Genomic DNA, 5,000 nt, shown 5'->3' with positions numbered 1-5,000 from the left:
ACTCCGGCAGCGGTGCCGGTGACCCCCGGGGCTCCCGCAGCCGTGATGCCGGTTGCTGGCTCCGCCCCCGTCGCGGCACAGGCCGCGCCCCCCGGTAATCTTAAAGTCGCACCGCACACCACACATTCTGTATGCCAGGGGACCGCGGGACCACCCGCGATGGCCCCTATAGTCAGGGTGGGGAAGAACCCTGGGGGGCAGAACCCCGGGAGGTCGGCGGTGGCCCGGGCTGCGGGGGTGGTCGCCCCTGCTTCGAAAGAGGTGGGGGTGGCGGCCGCTGCGGTCGGGGCTCCTGCTCCGGCCGAAAGGGGGACTCCCACCGGGGTGACACCTTCCCCCGCCGTGACACAGGGGGTCGCTGCGGTGGCCGCGGTGCCCGCCGGTGGGTCCACGGGCGGACACGGTAGCGGGGCCACGGGGGGGTCCACACTGCCCATAGTGCCCACTCCGACGGTGGCCCCAGGTGCGACACCCGCGATCGCTAACGCCTGGGCGGCGGGTCCCCCGAAGGTTAACGTGCCACCACCTGGCGGGCGGGCTACGGGACTCCCAGCGGGGCAACCCATGCGGAGAAGGAACGTGGTCCGCCTGCTGCACGTAGCGGAGGGATCCGTGCCCGATAGGAAGCGGGTGGTAGGGGCCCTGAAGGACCTGGGCTTCGCGGTCTCGGACTTTTTCGCCATAATCCACCTGAGCGGCACCCCTGAGTACGATATCAGTTTCATGTCCCCGAGGGGTCTGGAAAGGTTCTGGACCCTTTGGGAGGGGGTGCCGAAGTCCGAGGACAGCCTATGGGCCCGGTTTAATGTCCAGGCCATATCGCGCCAGGAGGTCCGCAAGGTGAACTTCCTGGTGCGAAACGAGTCGATACCCGTCGCGGACATTCTGGTGTGGGCCCGCAGATACGGGGAGGTCTTGACCACCCCGGTCAAGACTCTCTGTGAGGACGGGATCTGGAACGGCGGCTGGACGGTAAACATCCGTCTGAAGGAGGTACGGGGTCTCCTACAACACATGCCAAATTCCTTCTTCATCGGGACTGACCGGGTCTCGTGTTTCTATCCCGGTCAGCCCCGGGTGTGCCACAAGTGTGGCTCCCCCCGGCATTACAGCATAGGGTGCGATGTCATCAAGTGCACCCTATGCGGTGTTGTAGGACACTCCAAGCAGGAGTGCAATAACATCCGCTGCAACCTGTGCGGGGTGTTGGGTCATTCCTACAGGGCGTGTCCCGAAGCCCAGCACAACTTGGACAGCATCTGGGCAGGTGAGGGCGAGTTCCCAGAGGAAGACCCGCGGCCAGCTGTGACGGGCGCTCGGGACGAGGCTCTACCCGACGCCCCAGGTACCTCCTCCGGCACCGACCCCGTAAGTAGTAACATCATTGCTCCGTTACCTGTCCGTCTAAGGAAACGTCTCCCCCACGTCACCTCTGTCTGTACTCCCTCCACAGGCAACGTCACCACCACACGAGCGGCGTCAGGACCCCGAGCCGCAACCCCGCGGGATGAGTCGGGGTGGACGACCGTCGGTCCGAGGAGGGAGACCCCAACTCAGGAGGCAGCTCGGAGAGGTCAGGTAACATCCTCTGCCCCTGCCAAGACCCCTTCCCGGAGGGAGCCACCCTCCACACTAGAGGGGGAGAAAGTCCCTCCGGGACGGGGGAGCTCCGGGGCCCAGAAGCCCAAAACCGGCGCCGTTGCTGCCGCAAAGTCAGCGGCGGCGGCCGTCGCCGAAACCGCTGTAGTCGGCCAGAAGTGCGGGGACATACCAGTCCAGAATAGGTTTACCGCCTTGATGGACTGGGGTACCCGCATGGAGGCCGAGGAGGCGGCAGAGGCGGCGGCGGTAGTGGCAGCGGCGGCGGGGGAGGGCGAAAGGGCCGCGGAAGCCCAACGACAGCTGGCAGAGGTGGAGGATGACGAGTTGGTGGAGGTGCCGATTCCGGAGGATGACGTCTTGCCCGCGGGACTCTCCGCGAAGAGGTACCCCTCCGACTCCGATGGTGAGAACGTAAGGAAAAAGGGAAAGTCTCCTCTCTCAACGCCCGTGATGGCGACTCTCCCCGTGATATCTCTGGCCACACACAACGTGGCTAGCATCAAGGCGTGTAGGGCCCGGTTCGCCGCATACGACAACTGGCACAGGGACAGATATAATATCATCTTTGTCCAGGAAACTCGCCTGGACACCCTGGGGGCCCTGCACGCTGCCAAACGAGACTGGAGATGGGGGCACTCCTTCTTTTCGCTAGCCACGGAGGGCTACGGGGGAGTTGCCATCCTCTTCCAAGATGTGGAAGTCACAATCTGCCGGGTGGTTGAGATAACGAAGGGTCGGTGCGTAGTCCTATATGTGTCGGTAGGCAGGCAGCCTCTCCGTCTGATTAACATCTATGCCCCCCAGACCAAGTGGGAGAGGAAGCGCCTGTTTGACGAGATAGAGCCTTACCTCTACACGTCCCGGCATATTGTCTTTGGCGGTGACTTTAACACCGTCACTAGGACCAAGGACAGGAAAGGTGCCAAAGACAAACCGGGATACGACGCTTTGGCCCTCCTTAGGATAGTCAGGCAGGCGGGTCTGGTGGACGTGCATATTCGGCACAGCCCGGACCTCACGGGGTACACGTATCAGCGAGGCAGAAGTCAGAGCAGGATAGATAGGGTTTATGTTAAGGAGTCTCTTCCGGTGACGGCACTCGTGCTGAAGCCGGTCGAGTTCTCCGACCACCTTATCCTTACCTGTCTGTTAAATGTCTCGCAGGCTCCGCTGAGAGGAAGAGGGATTTGGCGGCTCAATTCCGACATCCTGAATGAAGGCTGGGTTCGGCAGGCTTTCGAGGACTTCTTCCACGACCAGGTGACCGTCGCAGAGTTCTGCGCGACGAAGTCAGAGTGGTGGGAGATGGTGAAGGTAAGGACCCGTGCTCTGTTCCGCTCTCTTTCCCAGAACATCCAGTCCTCACGGTACAGGACCTACCTCGGACTCCTGTGCAAGCTGGACTGTCTGGTGGCGCAAAGAGGTGATCCCGGGGACATCTCCAGGGTCAAATCCATGATGAGAACGTTCCAATACGACAGGTATGCTTCCTTGCTAAAGGAGAGGGATCATGGGACTTACCACTCGCCCGATCCCTTTCTGAGTTGCAAACGGAAGGAAGGCACTAAGCTCATCACCTGTCTACGGAACACCCTCGGTGTCCTAGAGGACACTCCTCAGGGGATACAGAGGGTGGTCCGCGAGTACTACCTGGAGCTTCTCGGAAAGAGGAGACCCTGCCGGCATCAGGCGGACAGCTTCCTCGAGGGTCTCTCCCTTCCCGAGATTGATCACGGAAGGCTTGACGAGTTGGTCGGCCCGATCACCGTAGAGGAGGTCACGGAGACGATTCTATCGCAGACCAAATTAAAATCACCAGGCCCCGACGGTCTTACCGCCGAGTTCTATCTGGCCTTCTGCAGTCTCCTGGCCCCTAGTCTCACCGAAGTGTTTAATGAGAGCCTGGAGAGGGGTATACTCCCTCCTTCGATGAGATCCTCGGCGGTGATCATGCTGACTAAGCCCCGAGTCGTCGATACGGCCGATATGGGGAACTGGCGACCCATATCGCTCCTTAACGTCGACCGGAAGGTGCTGGCGAAGATTCTTTTTAAGCGTTTGCAGGGGATTGCAAGCGACGTCTTGTCCCCGTCTCAATACTGTACCGTGAAGGGCCGAACTGTCTTTGACGCCGTCTGCGAGGTCAGGGAAGCCATCGAGCGGTGCAGGGTAGAGGATGGAGACAAGTACGTCCTAGCGCTTGACCAGTCGAAGGCGTTCGATCGAGTGGACCACTACTATCTGTGGTCAGTCTTGCGCAGGTATGGCTTGCCGGGTACATTTGTCAATTCGGTCATCGCATTGTACCGGGGCGCAGAGAGCTTCGCTCTTGTAAACGGCTGGAGAGGCAAACCGTTTAGGATCCGATCCGGGGTGAGGCAGGGCTGTCCCCTCAGCCCCCTCCTGTACGTCTTCGCCATAGATCCCTTCGTAAGAAGGGTTGAGGCAAGTCAGTTAAGAGGAGTGGCCCGAACCCCGGAGAGGCCCTTACGGATAGTAGCATATGCTGATGACATCTCCGTGATCGTGTCCGACACACAGGAAGCGGTCATGGTAGACGAAGTGATGAAACGCTATTCGGCCGCCACGTCCTCCCGTATCAACCGGGACAAGAGCGGAGTTTTCTGGTGCGGGAAGGAGGGGAAGCAATTCCCTCTCCCCGACGGCTTCCCTGCCGCCCACGACCAAATCAAGATCTTGGGGATTACGTTCGGTCCGGGCGACTACTCGCTGGTCAACTGGACCGAACGGCTTGCCATGGCCTGCAGCAAGGTAGTCGAGTGTTGCCGGTGGAAACTGACCTACAGAGAAAGGGTACACTTGGTCAAAACCTACGTGCTGCCCCTGTTTAGCTACGTCAGTAATATCTGTCTTCTGCCATGTAGCCTTCACTCGCGGGTGTTCTGTCTGTTCTTTCGCATGTTGTGGGGGAACAGGCTCAACCTCATCAGGCGGGAAGTGACGTACCTAGCCCGGCGACACGGCGGGCTGGCTTTCGTCAACCCGGTCGTTGTCCTGACCAACAACTTTCTGAAAAGGAACTTCGGGCCTCTCGGAAGAGACGACCCCCAGAAACCGGGCTGGGTGCACAGTTTCGGGAAATGGGGGGGCCACTATTTGCAGGACTGGGTACTGGGAGGGAGAGTGAGGAGCATGCGCGTCCGACGTGGCTCCTATCTCCCGACTTCGGTAGCCTTGGGAGTGAGGATGTTACGCCGGTGGAACGTGACGGTCGAGGAGGCCAGGGATACACCCAAGCGGGTCTTGGACTCCAGGGTGCTGGCCACTCACTTTAGCGTTTCGCTGGCCTTGAGAGACTGCGCGCCACGGACCCTCGCTTCGGGATTGAGAAACCTCAATTCCAAGCGGCTACCCGAGAAATATCTGGACGTGGCGTT

Source organism: Sceloporus occidentalis, unplaced genomic scaffold, assembly GCF_023333645.1.
Source record: "Sceloporus occidentalis isolate IW3139 unplaced genomic scaffold, rSceOcc1.0.p SCAF_161, whole genome shotgun sequence".
Lineage (NCBI taxonomy): Eukaryota > Metazoa > Chordata > Lepidosauria > Squamata > Phrynosomatidae > Sceloporus > Sceloporus occidentalis.
This window is presented reverse-complemented; position numbering follows the sequence as displayed.